Below are 23,256 nucleotides of genomic sequence, written 5' to 3'. Positions count from 1 at the left end.
ATTTAACACTTTTATCAGAGACTTGGAAGAAAACATAAAATCATCACTGATAAAGTTTTCAAATGACACAAAAATTGGGAGAGTGGTAAATCATGAAGAGGACAGGGCATGGATACAGGCGATCTGGATTGCTTGGTATGCTTGGCACACGCAAACAATATGTGTTTTAATACGGCAAAATGTAAATGTGTACAGCTAGGAACAAATTGTGTAGCAATACTTGCAGGATGGGAAGCAGCAATTCTAAAAATGATTTGGTGGGTGGAAGAGTGTAGAATCAGCTGAACATGAGCTCCCAGTGCGATGCTGTGGCCAAAACGGCAAATGCGATCCTGGGATGCACAAACAGGGGAATCTTGAGCAGGAGTAGAGAAGCCAGTTTATCTCTATATTTGGCACTGGTGTGACCACTGCTGGAATACTGTGTCCAGTTCTGGTACTCACAGCTCAAGAAGGATGTTGATAAAATGGAGAGGGTTCAAAGAAGAGCCATGAGAATGATTAGAAAACCTGCATTATAATGATAAACTCAAAGAGCTCAATCTATGAACAAAGGTTAAGGGATGCAAAGTGAGAGAAGGATCCTGATGAGGGATAAGGAAGAGATAACTGCCCCCCAGGGTGATCTGTGATGGAATTTGTGATGGTGGCAGAGAAGGAGCTGGGCTGCAGAAATCCAGAATGGTGACCTGAGAGCACCCAAACAGAGATTTGTTCCCCTGTTTTTAATAACAACAAGCTGCTAAATCACAGCTACTCAGCAAGGGCATACAACTTCCTTTTTTGTGTGTGCATGTGTGTCTGCCTTTGTGTCTATGTATGTATCCAATGTGTCTAGAGTGTAGTAAGTGTGGAGGGAGGGCAAGTGTGTGAGGTGGAGGAAAGGTTGGCTGTTTTATCCTTCTCCATGGAGACATGTTTCCAACACTGTGTGAGCCTGGGCTTTGGGTGTGGGGGGAGGGGGGTGTTTCAGACAGAGCCTGATTTCTAATTGTCTTGGCATTTCACTCTCTGTCAGCAAAGTATGTGCTGACCTGTGACAGAAACCACTGATCCCAGCCCAGTTCAAAATGAAGCCAATTTTCATTCTGTGCACCCTGAGGTTGTACACATGCTGCAAACAGCCATTTAAATACCAGCCCTTGCTGAGGGCTCTGCCTGGAGGAACAATCTGGCCCTCGGACACAGAAAGGTGAGTCAAAATAACAAAGGGCTAGATTCTGACTTTAAAGAAAACCCTTAAAGCTCTCCTAGTGCAGCTTTGGTGACTGGGTAGAGAGGAATGATTACCTCTGTACACTTAGATGTGACACTCTTGCTGACCATGCCGGTTATGTGAAAGCTTGAGGTATTTACTGGAATTTCTGGCTACAGGTTGCATCAGACATATCAAAGCAAGAATCCTGCACTTCAGCCTTTCACAGACCCCAACACCCTTTAAATACTGGGATTCATCTGGCACAGAACTGCTGTCTCACTTTGCCTTGGTGCCTCTTCTCTGCAGTGATGCTGAGATCCCAGCCAACCCTCAGCCTTGAGGAGCCTGTATGTGCTCATTGCTGTGGTCCCCCTACTCTTCCAGCCTGCTCCAGGTGAGAGAGAAAGCTGTGAGAAGAGGCACTTCTAATGCGTTCTGATGCCAACTCTTCCACTGGCGCTCCGGGGAGGTGGGGATGCTAGAAGGGATATCTGTGTGTCTGAGAGGTGGAGGGTGCCCGTGATTTCAGAACAGACCTAACAGGCGGGAACTCCTGGCTCTGACCTTGATTCACTGTGTGACATCAAGCAACTTCAAACTTGAATGCCTAAAATCTGCCCCCACATTTTGGCATTGTAATCCATGGCCTGAATTTCATCTGGAGACACATCTGCAAACTGTGCCACTCACCTAGGTGCCTAACTATGGACTTAGGGCCCTGTTTTGAAGCACTCACACTTGAGCCTTATCCTTTGTGTTACACTTTCCCTTCCTGTAGAAGGGAAGCAACAGCACTTACATATTTGGCTCACGAGAGTTCTGTGAAGGCTGGCCAATTACAGTCTACAAGGTGGCCAATTACAGTCTAAAAGGGCAAAAAACTCGAGGCATCCTTCTTTTACTTATGTCCTTTGGAATCCTGCCCCTCCCGCCCTGTTCATTTCTGTGGACAGTACATTTAATAGATTACATTCATTCTTTCATCAGATAGCCGGTGCTGTCATTTCAGGGAGGACACACTGTATTTTTCCTTCATAACAAAGAAGTCAAAATCCTGTTAACGTGCAAAACTCAATTCAACCTTAACTTCAGAACTGTGACCAGCACCTCCGTCATTTAAAGAGCAATCCACCCCGTTGCTGTATCCTATGGCGAGAGCCTTTGCTCAGCATGAACTGTGTTTGAAGAGAGGTTGGTGAATCCGCTGCAGTTAGAGAGCTGCCACCTTGCCCGGCAAGGGAATGGCTCAGAGGAATATCTCCCTAGGGCCAGGGGACAGTGGGAAGGGAGTCATGGCCAGTATTTTCAAAAATGATGAGTGGTTCTGGGTATCTCCAACCTGAGACACCATAAAGTGACTTGATGTTTAGAACACGCTGAGCCCCCACCCTCTGAAACCCAAGCCCCTTCCAGTTGTCTCAAGTTAGGAGCCCAAAATCACTAGTCAGCCTCAAAAATCTTGCCCTGGGACTCCCGGGGCTATGATCCCACCCCTGGCCTGTCCCTGGGGTGGCACGGCTAAATGTTACACCTTGTTCAGTGCCTAAAGGCTTGTCAGGCCCTAAATAACTCACCCAAGGCCACACAGTGAATCAGTGGCAGATCCAGGAGTAGAATGCAGGAGTTTTGGGCGCCTTGCTCTGTACTTTGAGCACTAGGACACACCTCCCTTTATCATCAGCAAAAGCAATTGTTATTAGGGTGGCTATAAGTACCCAGATAGGTTGGGACAGATTCTTTATTTCCCTGCACTGTGTGCAGTCACTTATCTGTAGCCCCTTCCCCTGGGCTGTAGCTCAAACCTTCTCCCATTTCTCTCCCGGATGCTTGCAGTCACCAATATTTGGAGCAGCTTCTGCGCTCTCCTGTGTGGGTTGGATCCTGGGTTCTTTTTCCTGCTGCCTGGCTCTTCCACCCAAGTGACTTCTCACTGGATCAGATACACAGAGGGGCTGACCCTTGAGAAATCAGTGACAATGCTACAAGCAGAGAAGGCGTGTAAAGCCCAATGCACAGTGAGCAATAAAGTAAATAAAACAAACACCAGCAAAGGAACGACCCACCAGTAATCACAGTATAACACAGCAGGGACTCTTTTGGGAACAGGAAAACAGGGTCTGGGGAAGGAAAGGATTAAGGGTAATTAGTACTTAATAAACATTGATAAATGAGCCAATTTTTCACCTCCTAGGGCTCGCAATGTCCTCCCTGCCGACCGTTGCACCCTCTCAAGGTGGACTGTAGGCCAAGGTTGCATGCCTTGGTATGGAGCATTGCCGTGGTGTGGCATGACAAAAGTCACCTTAGTTTTTCTTCACTCCTAGATGCGGAAGAGTACCCTCCTGACTCCAGCCGAGCTCTCTGGTTGCCTGGTCTGGAGTCCACCTGGGCTGGCTCTCAGTAGCCGGTGCCAGGTTGGATCTCTCTCTCCAGATGCTGCTCATTGCAGTGCTGGAGCTGCCTGGCCAATGTATCCGGACTCTCAGAGCAGTGCAAACTCCCCTTCGGGGAAGGGGCAAGTTAGCAGAGATTTCCTGAGCTACTCGGTCTCTCTCCCAGCTTCCGAACTTTAACTGTGTCTGTAAAGTCAGGCTGCCCCTTCCCCAGCTAACTTGCTAGAAGCTGTGCAGCCCTGGCTCGTCACTGATCCAACGGACTGCTCATCCACGTCACCCTGTGCAGAAACCTGCCTGATTTGCTTCAGCTGGGGTTCCTAGTTTCTTTGGTGCTCACCTCCGATTCCAAGCCTGCTGGGAATGAGATCAGAGGCCTGTGGTAGCCACCTAAGTTGTAATCCTTTTGGTAGGGCCCCTAGAGGCTCAGCCAAGAGCTCCAGGAGCTGGTCAAGCCCACGTGGTGGTTTCAGATACCAGTGCAAAATGGGTGTTAACACCGATACATCAGAATGGTATCTACGCACACCAACTTTGCACTGATGTAAATAAATATACGCGTCTCTGGGCAACAGAGAATCTGGCCCCATGTACTTATTTTAACTACGGTGAGCAAGGTTCTCATTGACGCTGAGGGCCTTTACCAGAATGGGCTAACGGGGCCTTGATACAGATGAGAATAAGGCTCAGTCTGGCTGTGAGAGAAGACTGAAAGCACGAGGTTGTATTTGGCATTTACAATGATCTTTTTTTAGCTGCACGTAGCTGTGATACTTGTCTGGGGACCTTTTAAACTTTGCAAAACATTAAAACAAAATACATTTTAATGTATTATTATTGTTGTTATTATTATTAGTATGCTCAGTACATTAGTTCCTCGGGACCAGCCAAGAACAGGGATTCATTATGCTAAGGCACTGTACAAGCACCGGGTAGTTGACAATCCCGGCCTCGAAGACCTTATCATCAAAATGAAACAGAAGGCCCTCATTTCTCAGCTGTCTCGGACTCAGATGCATCCCTCCATTGTTTGGTTTCTTTTACATGGGGAAGAAGTTCATGCAGACCAAGTTGTGTTTCTTTAACCAAGCAAAGACACTAATTTGTCTAAGACTGGGTGTTCAGTCAGATCCCTAGCTCCCCCGCCCCCAGGGATCTCACCTAGGTGATCAGTAGTTCTGAGGGTCTCTGCTGGTTCTGCAACAGCTTTTTTTTATGACCACAGAGAGGCAAGGGGGGTAAAGGCAATATCTTTTACTGACCCATCTTCTGTTGGTGAAAGAGACACATTTTCGAGCTACACAGAGCTCTTCTTCAGATCACAACATTTATGACCTTAAGCATTTTCCCCTGTTGCAAAGAACATGCAAGTACAATTGTCTGCTTCTTCCAGGTCAGATGCACATAAGTGGATTTTCTGCAGGGCTGAGAACTTACAGTGACTTCACTGGCAGCACTGTGTTCAGCTTAAATTAGTCACCTATCCTGATATTTCTCCATTCAAGTCAATAGGATTGCCCTGGACTTCCATGAGCCTAGGAGTGACTCCCTCCACCCACATTTCAATCATTTGGAAGTGCTGAGCATGATAAACTCCCACGGAAGTCAATGGGACTGTGGATCCCCAGTGCTTCTGAAAATCAGGCCACTTTTCTTGAAGTCCCTCAACATGGATTTAGGTCCCTAACTTTAGACACTCCAGTCTGAAAACTTTGTTCACTCCTCTTCGTAGCGAAGGCTGATGACAAATACCTTCTTTCCTTTGTGCAGGGTATGGTCAAAGGATGCAAATCCCGTCCTGTGTTTCTCGAGGAGGTTACTGCGTGGAGGCTTTTGAGATATGTCCCACACATGAATACCTACGTGGAGCCTGCCCCAACTTCATAATGAGATGCTGCAAAAATTAGAGAATGTCCGATCTGCTCAAATCCTGGAGGAGGAACCCTCGACCCACAGAAAGAAAGATTTGTCCCTCTCACCCGCCTTTAAGAAAGAGGTGTTGTTAAATCGTTCATTTTTGGTAAAGAGATCAGTCTTGGTTTGTCTGTGATTGTGTCCCTCTGCACGTGTGTGTGTGTGTGTACACTTATGAGCAGGCCTGTGTGGCAAAAGGTAGAGCGTTTCCTTCATTCTTACTTATGCACACTCATTCTAATAGTGTGTGACAAGGAGGGACTGGACAGAGCCTCTGTGTTTCATTCAAAGCCCCGTACAGTTATTATTGGAGTTACGTTATGAATGCAATGAGATCGTTCTCTGTGCCTCTCCCAAGAGCTTTAGGGGAAGATTAATCCTACATACAGCACATGGTTTGCCCCTTGGTCTGGGCTGATGTAGGACAGTATCACCTACAGGCCCAAACTGCACAGTGCATTATTCTAACACAAGTGTCCCAGCTGTTGTACACTGATGGCCAAAAGCTGCTGAATCCCACTCATTGTAAATGCTTTATATCTGGGGCTAATTGTGCTAGTCAAACCAGCAGGAAGGGTGTCATTCAGGGCAATTGGAGGAAAAATCCTACAGCCTTTCTAGCCACTCCAAGCTGCTTCTACTCTCTGTGTGCTCTTCAGTGTCAGGAAATGTTAGCACCTTCGCCCACCCACCAGGAAATGGGAATCACTAGAGCTGGTCATTTCAGGTGTGCAGCAAAAATCCACTTCTTATCAGAGATGATGATAATATAAATTAACCAGTGCTTTCAGAAGCAGGAAACCATACAAAACAATGAAATAAGAAGCTAACCATAGCATGGTCACTCCTGGCTGGGGCAATGCTTGTTCCCAACAGCAAAACCGAGCTAGCCCTGGAAAATCACCTTTTTAAATCTAGGAAAGTTATAGGTCCAGACTTTGCCCTCACTTATATCACTTTAAATCCAGAATAGCACCACCTAGGTAGAAAGCATTATTATGGATTTACACTGTTGCTAACTGGCACGATTTTATTGTGAGTCTAGCAAAATTCGGGGTATTTTTAAAAGCCCCCGTTCTGGGAGAAATACATTTAGATTGCATGCTTTTTGGGGCAGGGACATCTCTTTTATGAGGTGTGTGCCACGCTTGAGACAATGGGGTCCCGATTCCTGGTTGAAGCTTTTCGCTGCCATCACAACACAAAACCTAAATAGTAAAATAACCTGGAGGGATTATTATCTCTTACCTGGAGCAGCCTGGAGGAGGAGGACGACAAAAGGAAAGAGCAGGAAATGCACAAGGGGGCACCTCACAGCATTGACAGAGAGATTTGCACCCCCTTCGTATAATAAAGGCAGCGTGTGAAACCATGTTTTTAAACAACATGAATACGGCTGTGGTGTGGGTGCACATGGGCGTGTGTGTGTGTATAAAGGGTGAGGGTTCCCTTCACTTTTCCCTGTTCACATCCATTTCTTAGGCATGAATGTGGAGGTTCAGGATAAGGGAAGTGAGGTTCATGCCCCAACCCATTGACTCCAGGCTCGGGGCAAGTTTTGGTGATTTTCAGCCCCCACAGAACTTCCAGGGTAGGCCTGAGGTGTCGCAGGATTAGGCCGATGATTTGGAGCCATAAAAGCTCATGTGACTTGAAACCAGATTAGGAGCCGTGGTAAGAACCACATGCTTAGGGCCACTCCCTGGGCTCTGCTTCCTTCTGCTGCTGCATTCAGCCAACAACTGTGCAAACCAGCAGGACCATGCCCAGATGGCTTTACCTCAGAGTGATTTGCTTTCATGGTACCCCATATGGAACTCCTCAGGGGCCGGGTCCTGGGCCAAGGTAAGAGCTGCCTCCCCTCCCCCTTGGGCCCTGTGGGGCTCGGGGCACTGGGGCGGTGGGGGTTAGGAATTCCTACAGAGCACAGGGCTGAATCCCATGGCCTGGACAGAGCCCTGGCGGGGAATCCTGCCTGCCTCGGGCTGTGGGCCATGCCCATGAGGGGCTGCTCACTGCCCAGCGGGACTTGAATTGGCGGCGGCAGCAGCTGTTAGATATGCCCTGGGCTCATCCCAGCCCAACACTCCCCTGGGAGTGAGCCCAGTCCGCCACCCTACCTGTGGGGAGGATTTTATCTGGTGACCCTGCTTTGCTGTCCAAGTCTAGTTGCTTCTTACCCTGGGCCCATCACTGCTTCTGCAGGGCAGTGGGGTGGCTGGGTTGATCTCCCTGATCTGGGACTGGGCCTGAAGCTCCTTGGCTTGGTTCTTTCTCCTGGTACACAGCCCCTTTCTAAGGAGCATTCCCTATGCTTATGATCTCTCCCTAATCCCCACTAAGGCACTGGCCATGCCTGCAGCCTAAACCTATTCAACATAGAAACGGGCACTTTTGGAAGGGAAAATAGAAATGTCAGATCACGGGCATTAGCTAGTATGTCTGGTGTTGATGCTGCCGGTGACTTTGTCCCTCTGAGGTGTGGTCAGCAAGAGTGATATAATCAAACGCTTACTGAGGAGTCTCCATTTCCCCTCCATATAACTCTGCAATGAAGACAAGTCCTTGTGCATTATCCGGCATTAAAAAACATAATAGAGACAAGGCACTTCAGTTTTACTGCAATATCAGCTCAGCAAGGACAACCCTGGGTGGGGGTAGAGTTCTGATCTTGCCTACCTATCCTGCAGTAAACACTAGACATGCCTTGCCTCAACTGATATTTTTCAGCGAGGTAACTGTGGCCATGTCCAGCCCCTCCAAGTTGCCAGTCCCATGTGCAGCTGAATCTTTTACTTTCCAAAGCATGTAATGCCGAGAAGGCTGTGATCAGTGTGAACTCAGGGCTGAGATGCTGGGTGGAGCTTTCCTTTAATTAAATCTCAAGGAGTTGAATATACTGGGAGCCATGTTTCAGGAAGGATGTGGACAAACTGGAAAAAGTCCAGAAAAGACCAAGAAAAATGATCAAAGGTCTAAAAAAAATTACCTGTGAGGGAAGATTAAAACCATTGGGTTTGTTTAGTCTGGAGAAGAGAAGACGGAGGGGGGACATGATAACAGTTTTCAAGTACACAAAAGGTTGTTACAAGGAGGAGGGAGAAAATTTTTTCTTCTTGCCCTCTGAGGATAGGACAAGAAGCAATGGGCTTAAATTGCAGCAAGGGAGGTTTAGGTTGGACATTAGGAAAAACTCCCTAACTGTCAGGGTGATTAAGCACTTGCATAAATTGCCCAGGGAGGTTGTGGAATCTCCATCATTGGAGAGTTTTAAGCGCAGGTTAGACAAACACCTGTCAGAAATGGTCTAGATCAGGGATCGGCAATCATAGAATCATAGAATCATAGAATATCAGGGTTGGAAGGGACCTCAGGAGGTCATCTAGTCCAACCCCCTGCTCAAAAGCAGGACCCATACCCAATTAAATCATCCCAGCCAGGGCTTTGTCAAGCCTGACCTTAAAAACTTCTAAGGAAGGAGATTCCACCACCTCCCTAGGCAACGCATTCCAGTGTTTCACCACCCTCCTAGTGAAAAAGTTTTTCCTAATATCCAACCTGAACCTCCCCCACTGCAACTTGAGACCATTACTCCTTGTCCTGTCCTCTTCCACCACTGAGAATAGTCTAGAACCATCCTCCCTGGAACTACCTCTCAGGTAGTTGAAAGCAGCTATCAAATCCCCCCTCATTCTTCTCTTCTGCAGACTAAACAATCCCAGTTCCCTCAGCCTCTCCTCATAAGTCATGTGTTCCAGACCCCTAATCATTTTTGTTGCCCTTCGCTGGACTCTCTCCAATTTATCCACATCCTTCTTGTAGTGTGGGGCCCAAAACTGGACACAGTATTCCAGATGAGGCCTCACCAATGTCGAATAGAGGGGGACAATCACGTCCCTCGATCTGCTCGCTATGCCCCTACTTATACATCCCATGTATAAGTAGGCACGTGGCCCATCAGGGAAATCCGCTGGTGGGCCAGGATGGTTTGTTTACCTGCAGCATCTGCAGGTTCGGCCGATCGCTGCTCCCACAGGCTGTGGTTCGCTGTCCCCAGCCAATGGGGGCTGCAGGAAGTGGCAGCCAGCACAACCCTCGGCCCGCACCGCTTCCTGCAGCCCCCATTGGCCGGGGACTAGATCCTGCCTTAATCCTGCCTTAATCCTGCCTTGAGTGCAGGGGATTGGACTAGATGACCTCTCAAGGTCCCTTCTAGTCCTACAATTCTATGAAATATACTCAAGGTCCTTTTCTACAGCCATGTGATGAGTTCAAGCCCTGCTTCAGACTGATGCACTTTAGTTAGGGGTTTGCACGCTTACGTGGTTACATTAGGGCAAACTTCCTTCATACAGTTAGACCTGGAGTGCAGGAATCTTTGTCTATGACAATCCAGCTTTTTACGTTCTAATGTACAAGCTAGGAGAGGACAATCATCGGTGATCGGAAGGCAAACAATAACCCCCATACCTTGCTGAGCTCCGCCTCTCCCAAGGGAAGCCTGTGCCATAGGGGTATGAATAGATCATCTGGTGAAAGGTGCTTGAAAAGCCCTGTGAACCATTCACTGTGCAAACGCTGGTCTGTAAACTGCGGGAAGCGGCATGTACGTGAGGCTGTGCAGAACTGATCTGGTTGTTAGACTGGTGTAATGTCTCAGCAGAGACATTCCCACACTTTCTCCTCCAGTGGACCCATGCTTATAGAGCTAATGCGACTCTGTTTGTCAAATAAGGAGCCACCTCTATGCTAGAATCCCTGCCACACTAGGGTTATGGATAAACATGGTAGCTCCTGACATACTTCTGTCCCTCCTTGCTCATGAGACTAAGTCTACTAACACACAGGCGAGCTGGTCTGGTGCCTAGGCCTTGGCCAGAGCTGACACTTGGCTTACCAGTGTCACAGTTATCTCACTGTAAAACACTAGTGGAGGCAAGGCACTTCTAGATAGCTGGATGCGGTCAGCACTCTACCCCTAGCCAGGTTGTCCTCGCTGAGCTGATGTTGCAGTAAAACCAAAGTGCCTTTTCTCCATTATGTCTTTTGCAGTTGGATAGTTAATGCACAAGGACTTGCCTACGTTGCAGAGGTAAATCAAGTTATAACCCAGCAGTTGTCCCTGACTTGAGTCCCATCCTCAGATAAAAAACTCTGAGTTCAAGCATGATGGTGCGTTTAACTCAAGCTGGCTGTCCCCACAGGCAGGGTACAGTCTACAGTCTACAACACAATCACTCTATGCTGCTGATACAATCACTCTGCAGCCATCCAGTCAGTCTGTGGAGCTCATGTCTTATTGCCTAGTGTGGCTGCTCTCATTCGAGGTGGGCTAACTCGAGAGGAGTTACCTCAAGTTACATACACTCACGTTAACTGCAGAGAAGACATCACCTGAGTCATTCCCTCCCTGAGAACAATAGTCATTTTCCTCTTCAAAGTGTTCTACAAAGTAGCAGCCAGCTCCTCAGCTGGGGTCAATCTGCCTAGATCCATGTAAGTCAACTGACACCAGTGGAGGATCTAGCCCATTAATCTTCACTACACTGCTGGGAGATAGGGCAGAATTGTCTACGTTTTACTGATGAGAGAAAAGAAAACCAATGTGTAAATAAAAAAGACAATACAGTACAAACTTGTAGCACAAATGAATGTAACATCAATTTAAAATTAGAAAGACAGCATACATTTCTGTCCATGTTGGTGCACAAATATAGTCCATTTTGGCTACACACGCAGCAACCATGGCTCTCAGGGGTCAGTATATGTGAAGATGTGGTTGCCCTTACTGACCACCAGTGTGGAGTGGTAGGGGTAGGGAGTTGATGCAACTTGGTTTTGAAATTTAAGTTAATTTATAGTAAAAAAAAAAATCTTTACATTCACTTTCCTGTTTTACAATGAAGTCCATTCTAGAAGTGTCTCAACTCCAGAATCCTTCACTTCTCTGGCTGGCCTGAAATCCATTGCAGACATAATCAGGGGATCTTCAGAAGGCTGATAAATGCCTTACCATAGGATTAACCTTTATAGTAGGCTCTTCTTGTACAAAGTAACTCTTGGACAGGTCGGATCAGGTTATGATCTAATAAGGCTCTCCTTAATGCCTATAGGACCTGGGCCAACGCTCATTGGGAGTCTCTGTCAACTTCATTGACTTCAGTGGGTTTTGAATCAGATTCATGAAAGAGGAACCATTTTATCTTCTATTGAAATGCAGCTACCTCTGGGGTGGAAGGTGATGGTTGTGCAGAATTAACATGTTGAAAAACTGTTGAGGACAGGTATTTAAGAAAGCATACAATATTTAAAGGGTATTTGGGTCGGCAGATTGTAGCTTCTTAACTTGACATCTGTCCAGGAGACTGGGACCGGGACTAGGATTGGTAACAGTGGTCAGTAGCATCGTTTTCCATATCTTCCAAAATGCACCCTGCTGGGACATTGATTCTAAACTGATTCAAACAGACGTGCTTCCTACTAAAACATCTACAGTCCTCCCAACAGCACATGGTTTTCTTTAGAGGTCACTTATCCATGCACCAACCAACTCTGACACGGCTTCTCTTGTGAAATGTTACAACAGCACACTACTCTATGGATGCAGACAACATGTAATTGTTTTTCCAGTGCTAAATAGATGCACCCCCTCTCTGAGGTTGTTCATTAATAAAAATAAACTATGACATTGTAATCAGTGTAAAAAGAAAAGGAGGACTTGTGGCACCTTAGAGACTAACAAATTTATTTGAGCATAAGCTTTCGTGAGCTACAGCTCACTTCATCGGATGCATTCAGTGTGTATCTGCTGGTAACTCACCCTGTCTCCCCCTTGCTCTCTTTATAAAACTCTGCCTGCTTCTACCCTGTATTACTGCAAATTGCTGGTACTCGTTAGAAGAGAGAGTGAGGGAGAAGGTGGGAAAGGAGGCAAGATAAAGCATGTGCTCAGAGGAGGAAGAAGGCTAATTCGGTGTTATGGATTAGGAGCCAATACTGGATAAATAAACTTCCCTGAGCCCAGTGTGCTTGTAAGTATTGCTGTATTATTCCAACTGAAAGTGAACAGTAGAAAATAAGACCAGAGTTATCTTACTAGCAACAGAAAAATGTTCATAGATTTTAAGGTCAGAAAGGACCATTATGGCCATCTAGTCTGCCCGCCTGCATAACACGGGCTGTAAAACATCACCAAGTGGTTCCTCCATCAAATCCAGAACACGTGACTGAACCAGAGTACGTCTTTTGGAAGGTCGTCAGCATGCACGAGAGCCAGATGGCTACCATAACATCTTTTCCCTGTAGTGATGTGGAGTTAAGGGACACTGAGAAGAAGAAAAGCTCTAGTTGGACTGAGACTAAAGTTAGAGCCGAGAGGCCAGGATAATCAAAGCTATGGTCCAAGACTGGCAATCAGAAGACCTGCCATTTTCTATTCCTGGCTTTGTGACCACGAGCAAGTCTCTTCCCCTCTGTGGGCCTCTGTTTCCCCAACTATAAAATAGAGATAATCAAGATTTCATTGATTATCCCCATTTTACAGTGTGGGAGACTGAGACACAGGTGGGGCCTGTCTACACTACAGGACTGCAGTGCATTTGTAAGATGCTGACCCCCCCCCCACATGTTCAGAGCCTATGGATAACACAGCTCCTAAGCACGTGTTTGTTCTGTGCTTTGCCCCCATGTAACACGAGGGCTGGTGGCTTTTTCCCGCTGTGCTGTAGGCAGCAGGGACTTGGTACGAGGGATCTGAAGAGGCTCTCAAGAGCTATTTTTTTTAAATAATTTTTTTCAATGAACTGGAATAAAACATAGAATCACTGCTGACAGCATTGGTGGGTAAAAAAATACTGGCAGAATGGTAAATGATGATGAGGCCAGGGCAATCATAGAGAGCGATCTGGAGTACTTGGTAAGCTGGACCCATTCAAACAAAATAAGTTTTAAAAGAGACAAAAGCAAGGTCATATCCCTAGCAACAAAGGATGTCAGCCACACATACAGAATTGGGAACTGTATCCAGGAAAGCAGTGACTCTGACAAGGATTTAGGGGTCACACTGGGCAAGCCGCTCCACATGATCTCCCAGTGCGATGCTGTGGTGAACAGGGCTAAAGCCATCTTAGACATCTGAGCAGAGGAGTGAGCAGGGAAGGGAGGTGACACAGCATCAGTGAGACTAAGACTGGAATCCTGCGGCCAGTTTTGGTGTCCACATTTTACAAAGATGTTGAAAAATTGGAGATGGGGCAGCAAAGAGCTGTAACATGTTCTGCAGGCTGGAGAAAAATGCCTTCTTGTGAGCTATTGAAGGAACTCAATCTGTTTAGTTTATAAAAAAGAAGGTCAATGGGTGACTTCTTTGAAGTGTCTAAGTCCCTTCATGGAAAGAAAATATTTGGTATTAAAGGGCTGTTTAATCTCACAGAGAAAAGCATAACAAGACCTAGTGGCTGGAAAGTGAAAACAGACAAATTCATATGAGAAATAAGGCACAAATATTTAACAGTGAGGATGGTTCACCATTGGAACAACTACCAAAGGAAGCAGTGGATTCTCCATCTCTTGATGTCTTCTAATGAAGACTAGATGCCTTTCTGGTACATGCTTTGATCAAAACCTAGCTATTGTGATAACAGGAGGGCTGGGGTATGCAGAGGGTCAAATTAGATGCTCTAATGGTCCCTTCTGGCCTTAAAGTCTACTAATTTATGAAAAACTGAGTATGGCATGGGGAGCAGCCTCTGATGCTTTACTGTGTAGTCAACTTCATCCTCAGACTCAGCAGTTATGAAGTGGGGTGATCCAAGGGAAGCAACTCAAACATCCAAAAGAGGCTAGCCAGGACAGGACATCAGCCCTGCAGGGGAGGGTTGGGTGTGGAGGTGACATCACAAAGACCTGTTGCAGGACTTCAGCTTATTAGGCAAAGGTGGTGGGAAGGCGGGAACCTCACAGAGAGATCCAGCCATCAGCCAGGCAGGACAGCTGTGCAAGGCAGGGGCAACCTCAGAGACCCCCGTGGCTTTGCTGCAGCAAATCTCCTCCTCTAGGTCTCTCCTTGAGGACTGAGAGAATTAAAAATCATGTACTTGAGCATGAGGAGGAACCTCTTGGGAGCGTTCTCCTTTCCTACTACTGATTTTGCTAGAAAACTAACATCCCTGTTCTGAAGGTAAGAGCCTCAGAGAGGTTTGGAATCTGTTCAGATTGATCCACCTGGTGCCAGCTGAATTCTAGGCACAGAAAACACTAGGTTAAGATGGCAAAACTTGATTTCCTACAAAGGACTTTGCCCCGTAGAATCACTGGGGACATTGGAGTTTGTTCTTTTAGGTTTCCCTTTTCCTCTTTCCCTCCCTCCTTTCTCTTGTTTCTTTTTTCCTTTTTCCCTGCTTCCTTCCCACCACCAATGGGGGGTGAGGGGTGTGTCAGGGGAGTTTGCTCTCATTGTGGGAGGCCCTCATAAAGAGGTGGGGCTGAAATAGTGCTCTGAGAGTGATCCCCTCTGGTGGTGTGACCAGATGTCCTGATTTTATAATGACAGTCCCAATATTTGGGACTTTTTCTTATATAGGCACCTATTAACCCCTCTCCGCCTGTCCCAATTTTCACATTTGCTATCTGGTCACCCTACCCTGTGGTGGTGACCTGGGCTGTCCTTTGGGACATCTGGTGAGACCCCTCAACCTCTCACCTCTCCAAGTCTCAATGCTGATTAACCAAGGAGGGGGCTATTGACGGGGAGGACTCATCTGACGAAGTGGGTATTCACCCACGAACGCTTATGCTCCAATACGTCTGTTAGTCTATAAGGTGCCACAGGACTCTTTGCCACTTTTAAAGATCCAGACTAACACGGCTACCCCTCTGATACTCAGGTCCTTCTGTTCTCTTTTAAGACCTAGCATATAAGTCAAAACCAATCATGTATTTGATTAATCTTGCTGCTTTTCTCCAATATTGTCTCTGAGCAGTTCATGATTCTCTCTAATGTTCTAGTTCTTCTAAATTACTTGCTGAATAAAGTCTATGAACAATAGTTGGTCTGTAGTTCATCTGAGAGCACTTTATTCTGATCAGTCAATGTATGAAATTCAAGATGTGACAGTAGTTTGAAAGTCAGGACTCCTGGGTCCTATCCCCACCTCTGCCACTGACTGGCTGTGTGACCTAAGAAAAGTCACTTCTCCTTTCTCAGCCTTAGTTTCTCCCTCTGTCAAGTAAGGATAACAGTCCTCTCCTGCCTTCTTCATGGTGGTAGGAGCTGTGAGGATCCATCTGAGAGTGTGACTAGTAGCAGTGCATAATATGAGGTGTTGAATCATATCAGATTATGACATAATATAATATCTGAAATATATTTTATTTGTATTTTATTATTTTGAAATTGTTAAGAGCAGTGTGACGGGGTGGGGGGACCCCGTCCAGTGCAGGTGAGTTCACCCCATCCTTCGAGCTGCCCTCTGTCTCTAGGCAGTGAGACCTACGGGCTAAAAGTCAATAGTTTCCCTGATCTGCAGGCCTGTAAAGCCTAGTGGCCAGAGTCTATATAATCGCTCTGATCCACAGGACTGTAGAGCCTCGTGGCCCAAGTCAATGGGGTAGCCCTCCTCCACAGGGCAGCGAGGCCTAATGGCCAGAATTACCCTGACTCACAGGGCAGCGAGGCCTAATGGCCAGAATTACCCTGACTCACAGGGCAGCGAGGCCTAATGGCCAGAATTACCCTGATTCACAGGGCAGCGAGGCCTAATGGCCAGAATTACCCTGATTCACAGGGCAGTGAGGCCTAATGGCCAGAATTACCCTGATTCACAGGACAGCGAGGCCTAGCAGCCAGTGTCAATAGAGCTACTCCGGGCTTGCAGGGCAGTGATGCCTAGCAGTCAGAGTCAATAGACATACCCCATGTTCAGAGGGCAGTGATGCCTAGTGGTCAGAATCAATAGCGTTGCCCTTCAGGGTGGGGCTGTATGGCGTACGAGCCACTAGGGGTGTGTGGGCCACCACCTGGGGGGTAGGGGGTAGCCAGAGTAGGGGGACCTGGGCCTTCCCTGCTCCACCGGGTCGCAGCCCAGGTCCCTGTCAGTGGCAAGTGTGTCCGCCACTCAGGACAATGGTTAGTTCCCCCCAGGCTACTTCCTACTGTGATTCTTGTGGTGGCGGTCTGTGTATCTTTGGGGCCAAAGGAAGATGCCAGGGAGGGCCAAAGACATGGTGAGAGACAGGCCCTGCCCAAAGAGATTACTGTCTTAATAGACAAGCCAGACAGAGGAAGGGGAAGCAGAGACACTTGCATACAGTCACTCAGGAGGTCAGTAGCTGGGTCAGGAACAGAACCCACCGCTCTCGAATCCCAGTCAGATGCCCTATTCACTTAGCCATACTGCCTTTTCTGAGTGCACAGCTCCCCAGCTGGGAAAGGAAACATGTTACCGCTGTAGGCCCCCCTATTTAAGGAGCCTCTGAATCCTTTCAGAGGTATTCTGATTAGACAGACTTCTGTGTACTGTCTGCTGGCTTTGAAGGACTGCAGGGATGGGGTGGATCTACATGTAATGCCAATAGTGTGGTTATGTTTCTGTCACAACTTGCTGGTGAAAGCTGGAGCCCATTATCTGGGCTATCGCAGCACCACCTACTGATCTGATGTACGTATTACAACTTTATCGATACAGTTTTCTATTGTATGCTGTTAGGATAACTGTTAAGTAAACTTGTGTTGGGTTTATTTTGGGTGTTGATTGCCTGCATAAGAGCCATAATTTATATTTTTGCTCCTGAAGGCAACTGAGGTATACCCACAGGTGTATACAGTGTCTGTCCACATGGCCGCACTGCCAACTATAAATATTCACAAATGTAAGAGGGGATTCCCACCTAACTCCCCATCTCAGCTGCGACCTCCAGGATCTGCATTATGCTTAATGATGTAAGGCACCCAGGCCACGGGTGAGAGTTGCCTGCTCCTGAGTAGCCTGGGAAGGAAAGGTTACACTGACTTAACGAGAGTCCGGTGAGAATTAGTTAACGTTTGCAATGGCTGAGAGAATGCAAAGGTTGCTCGAATTCCAGTGACCATGACTGATTGTTTACAGCAGCTGGGTGCCCACGGCTTCCCAGACACGCAAGAAGCCCCAGTTCCGAAGGACTCTCAAGCTCAGGACAGACAGAGATTGTGGGGGAAAGGAACAAACATAGGTCAGTCTGTTTCACTGTAGACAGGGTGGCTGAAGTGGATCATGAAGAGGGATTGAGAGATGGATAAAGAACCCCCACTCGACCCCCTGGGGGGCCTCACCAGGGCACCAGACTGGGATTAGGGTAGCAGTGCCAGGGCAGAGGGTGCACATATGTAATGGTGGATCACCAAAAAAAAAGACAATAGGCACTTGGTAGGTCACCTTAATAAACAGTCTGGGAACCACTGGAATATAGGGCTCATTCTTGACCCTGAAGCCATGACCAAGGTTGGTGCAGCACAGTGGACAAAAGATCAAAGTCCTTGAGTTTTCATCAAAGTAAAAGTCCACCCAATTGCTCCACCCTAGGTTCCCAAGAAGAGAAGCCCTTCTCAACCCAAAAATAAAGGGCCAGTCACAGACCTGGAGCCAACAGGTGTAGCTCCATGAAGTCAATGAAGTTACATCAGTTTACACCAGCTGAAGATCTGAACCCAATGATTTTTAAACCACATTAGTCCCACTGCTGGCAAAAGCCAGCCTGCTAAGAACAAATGAGTGACTCGTCCCCTGGCTTTGTCAGTGCGGCAGCCCAAAGACAGAATACAGGGTAACCCGAATGAGGCCAATGGAGCTAAAGAGGGGGAAACAGTGCAAATGTCAGCTGGCACTGGGAGTTGTCTCTCCCATGCTGCAGGGTGCTTCTTAACCCAGGTTACTTTGCCTACAACTTGCTCCCCAGCTCTCTGCTGCCCCAGAGCATGGCTAAAATGTCCTATAAGCCACTCTGTAAACCCCCTACTCACACCAGGGCGTAACTTGAGCAGTCACTCAAACAAGATGCCCCCTTCAACTCAGTTGATTAATATATGAAATGATCCATTCCTGACGGCTCATGGTGTTCACGCTTTAACGCACTTTCATGTTGTTCTGGCCCGGTGGCCTTGACACTGCTATGTACACCAGCCCTTTATACAATGCACATTGTTCACTGCCTGCCTTAACCCTGTCTTAGGTTTTTCCACTGGGAATTGGCAGAAGTCCTTCTGTCCCAGCAGAATGACTCACATACAGAATTCCTTCACCTCTGGCTGTGGGGGCCTCACCTCGCCAATGTCACACATGACAAGCTAGCACCTAGTAAAAGGATAAAACATCAGCACAGGGTCTAACGAATGAAGCGTGTTGTGCTCTCCTACACTGTTGCTATTTCAGTGGCAGTGTCCCAGTGAGATATAGAGCAGAATCTGGCCCACTTTAAGGCTAAAGCATACTGTGGATTCGAAACAGGGCTGCCTGGGGAAGAGAGAGAAAACCTGGGTGTTAGAAAAGCGTTACAGGTTGTGAAGGGACTTCTCTCAAAGGGCACTACTTTTGGTGATCATGCAAAACATCAAGAAGAAAATCATCAGCATGAAGCTTCTGCACAGAATTTCCCTCTCTGCTTTGTTCTATGATCCATTTGACTAAGTATGGCTGCTTCGGTGAACTCGGTAACATTGGTAGCCCCCAGCAACCACCTAAGAATTTCTTTCACATTCACAGATTGTTCTAACACAACAGAGCAGACTCCAGCCACCTGTGCAGTGGGTGTCAGGCACCCTGTTGTCCTGGATAGTTGAAAAAAACCAAAGTAATAAATATTTATGTTTGATTCCTAAACACACACGGCTCACACATGAGTCTCGGGGTGCCGCGTGGATGGCCCAGAGTCTCATTTTCGGTGGCCTCGTCTTGAAGCTGTTCAATTTCCATTCATCCCTATGAGATGTCTGAGGTTCCCGGCCTCAAAGGTGAGCTACACACATGAGCTCAGCACAGAGCATACACACCCAGCGAGGATGGGATGCACGGAGCTGATATGGATTGCGATGATCAGGTTCAGAGATCCCGTGATTTGGAAATATTCAGATTCTGAAAAAAAAAATTCACTGGACATGATGGAAAATGTGAACTACTCTGAGCAGGGGAGTGAGGGGAGCAGCATCACAGAAACAGGCAGAGAGAAGACAACTGAGGAGATTTGTTTTCTTGCTTTGCTTCCTTCAAGCTCTCGTGACCATGCCCTAGATGAAATATTTTCCCCACTGGGCATAAAAGGGCCAGTGTCACCCCTCTTGAATGTGGAAACAAGATCTACTCATGACATCAGTGGCAGCGTGGGACTCCAACCACCTCTCAGGCTGTGCGGGGAGAAGGACCCACTGCAGAAGGGACAAATATGAACTTCCCTTTGCATCTTGTGAAACCAATAAGAAATGTTACTGGGAGACAAGTCAAGAGTGCGGCAAGAATAGCGAGAAAATGTTCTAGGAAATGTGGTTATGCCAATGCAAGAGGTGTGCTAAGGACCAGAGACCCTTTTTAAGGCCTTGTCTGGAATAGGGTTCAGTCTACATACATTTTTGTCATGGTATAACTATGTTGGTAAGGGCTGTGATTTGTTACTGATGTTACCCCTGATGGAAACACAACCATACTGCTATCAATGGGCTTATAATGATATATCCGATTCCTCTTCTGTACGGGAGTAAGCTATACTAGTATAAGCCCATTTATACCAATAAAAACACATGTACAGTAGTTAAAGTGATGCAACTTTTGTGTGTAGACAAGGTCTAGAACTTAAAGATGTGACCAAGTGACCTAGCTCGATCTAATTTATACCTTCTAAAACTCTAGTCAAGATAAAGCAGTTGTACATTAGCACCTTCTAAACTAGACAAGTATCTGTCATTTTTACTTTGATGTAGCTAGACAAGGTCACCACAGGCTAGGAGCTATAGGGCACATCTGGAGTATTGCATCCAGTTTTGGGACCCCCCACTACAGAAAGGATGTGGACAAATTGGAGAGAGTCCAACGGAGGGCAATAAAAATGATCAGGGGGCTGGGGCACATGACTTATGGGGAGAGACTGAGGAAACTGGGCTTATTTAGTCTGCAGAAGAGAAGAATGAGGGGGGATTTGATAGCAGCTTTCAACTACCTGAAGGGGGGTTCCAAAGAGGACGGAGCTCGGCTGTTCTCAGTGGTGGCAGATGACAGAACAAGGAGTAATGGTCTCAAATTGCAGTGGGGGAGGTCTAGATTGGATATTAGGAGAATCTATTTCACTAGGAGGGTGGTGAAGCACTGGAATGGGATACCTAGGGAGGTGGTGGAATCTCCATCCTTAGAGGTTTTTAAGGCCTGGTAGCCACACTGCTACAGAGAGAGGGGATAGAGAGGCATTGTTAGCTCCTGCTCTGACGTGTGAAACTCTGGGTGATTGTTTAGAACAAGTGATGCATGCAGCTGTTTACAGGGATTTCTGGCTACAGATTGCATCAGGTGCACCTAAGGTCCCATGGGTCAACACTTCACAGAGCCCTATAAATACTGGGACACTCTGTCTCCATCTGGTAAACAACCTCCATCTCGCTTTGCCTGGTGCATCTTCTTTGCAGTGACACTGAGATCCCAGCCGACCTTCAGCCATGAAGGGCCTCTACCTGCTCTTTGTTGTTGCCCTCCTCCTCTTCCATGCTGCTCCAGGTGAGAGATAAAATAACATGTAAGGATTATTATTACTATTTAGGTTTCGTGTTGCAGTAGCACCAAGAAGCTGCAACCAATACATTCAATTCCTTTGGTTTGAATTAAAGGAAAACTCCACCCAGTGTCTCGGCCCTGAATTCCCACTGATCACAGCTTTCTCAGCATTGTATGTGTTGGAAAATGAAGGTTGGGATTGCATGTGGCTTTGGTGAGTTCATTGCTCTGAATGAACACCTGTCTTGCTGAAAAAGAGAGACCCCATTTCTGGCATTACCAGGACAGAGCCTAAGCCAGTCTCAAAGCTAATCTCCATATACCAGTTCTGTGAACAATTGTGTCCTTAACTTACTCACAAGCTGATTTAAGTTTCATGTCCTAAAATTTAGGACCCGATCCTCAGCTCATGTTGAACAGTCTTTGAACTCAGTGGAGCTACACCAGGTTACTCCATCTGAGGGACTTACCTAATATATTTGTAAGATAAGATCTAAAGTACACAGTTCTATGCTGTATTGAATTTGTTCTGTTGCTACAGTGTTTGGCTTTCGGAGTTGACTAGGTGTTTCTGTGGATGTCTGGTAAACATTGCAAAATTTTAAGACAAAAGAAAATGTTAAAATAAGAAAGAAACCCCCTTTCTAAATGATTTCACACTCTCATATCGAAAATACAGGATGGGTGCTTTGAAATCAGTCTGGTTTTTGTACAGAAGCAAACACAATACATTGCCTCAGGTCCGGTCTACACTAAAAAAGTTAGGTTGACCCAGCTTCATCACTCAGGAGGGTGAGAAATCCATACCCCTGAGTGATGTAGTTAAGCCAACCTAATCCCTGGTGTAGATGGCACTAGGTCGACGGAAGAATTCTTCCATTGACCTAGCTACAACCTCTTGGAGAGGTGTCATACCTACGCCACTGGGAGAACCCCTCCCGTCGGCATAGGCAGTCTCTATACTGAAGCACCCAGTGGATCAGCTGCAGTGCTTCAGCTATACCACCGTAGCGTGTCAAGTGTAGACAAGTCCTCAGATTGAGTGTGCAGCCAGGAGCCTAACTATATTAACTAGGTACTGGGGGTGCTGTCTGTCCCAGCACTCGTTATTGGTTGCTAAACCATTTGGGATTCTCAGTCTTGCAACAGTTTTTATAATTTTAAGCATTTTCCCTTGGTGCCAAGTGAATGCATGTGCAACCCTGTTCCTTTTTATGTGCAGATTTTCTTGCCAGTAGAGCACCCCCTGCTTCCAGCCACTGCAGCCTGGGCTTCATGTTCTTATCCTAAACTTAGGCACCTTCCTCCTCCCTGTTTAGGAACTTTAAAGTGAACTTCAGAGATGTGCTGAGCACCCAACAGTGGAGTCACTGGCCGTGGTAGATATCTGACCCCGCGGAAAGCCAGGTCACTTTTCTTTTGGTCCCTACATCAGGATTTAGGAGTGTAAGTTCAGGTACCACATGTCTGACCATTTAAGCACGCAAGGGAGAGGCCAGGGAGAGTACCTAGTCCACTGTTCATACTCTATTTGCAGCTCTGGCTACCAACCAATCATGTCTTTTTCTCTTGTGCAGGAGATGGCATGCCGTTTCCCTGTCAATCCAGACAGGGTTTCTGCTTAGCGGCTTTGCAAATATGCCCTTCTGGTATATTTCTGGATCTATTATGCATTGGTGGAGGACTCTGCTGTCAAATATAGGGAATATGCTGAGCCGAAGTAATGTACAAGGGGACACCTCACAGCATCGCGCGGGAGATTTGTAACCCTTCTTTGAATAAAATATGTCACATCGCATTTTTAAATGACTGGAATCTGCTTGGGAGCGGGGCAGTGAAGGGAAAGAGTAAACATTCTCTTCATTCTTTTCTGCTCAGAAACATTTCCTAGGAGTGAGTGTGGAGGTTTAGGACAAGAGAGATAGGTGTGGATTATTCTAAAACCCCTCTAGATATGAGGAAGATAAAATAAATGATCTAAGAGGAGCCTGAATCCTGCCCTTAAACCAATAGATGTTTGAAAGGACCA

General features: G+C 46.8%; 1 long non-coding RNA gene across 2 annotated transcripts; it reads left to right on the top strand.

Annotated features, from left to right (window-relative positions):
• The first annotated feature begins 1,106 nt into the window (after positions 1-1,106).
• On the top strand, positions 1,107-23,007 carry LOC140908103 (uncharacterized). Of its 2 annotated transcripts, XR_012157752.1 has the most exons (4): positions 1,107-1,192; positions 1,375-1,592; positions 5,362-5,587; positions 22,805-23,007. It is a non-coding gene; the product is annotated as an uncharacterized lncRNA (long non-coding RNA). The 2 variants fall into 2 exon arrangements; XR_012157751.1 differs by lacking the exon at positions 22,805-23,007 and having other exon boundaries at positions 5,362-5,632.
• The last annotated feature ends 249 nt before the right edge of the window (positions 23,008-23,256 follow it).

This window comes from Lepidochelys kempii, chromosome 3, assembly GCF_965140265.1.
Source record: "Lepidochelys kempii isolate rLepKem1 chromosome 3, rLepKem1.hap2, whole genome shotgun sequence".
NCBI lineage: Eukaryota > Metazoa > Chordata > Testudines > Cheloniidae > Lepidochelys > Lepidochelys kempii.
Note: the sequence above shows the minus strand (reverse complement) of the source record. Positions and strands in the feature narration are given on the sequence as shown.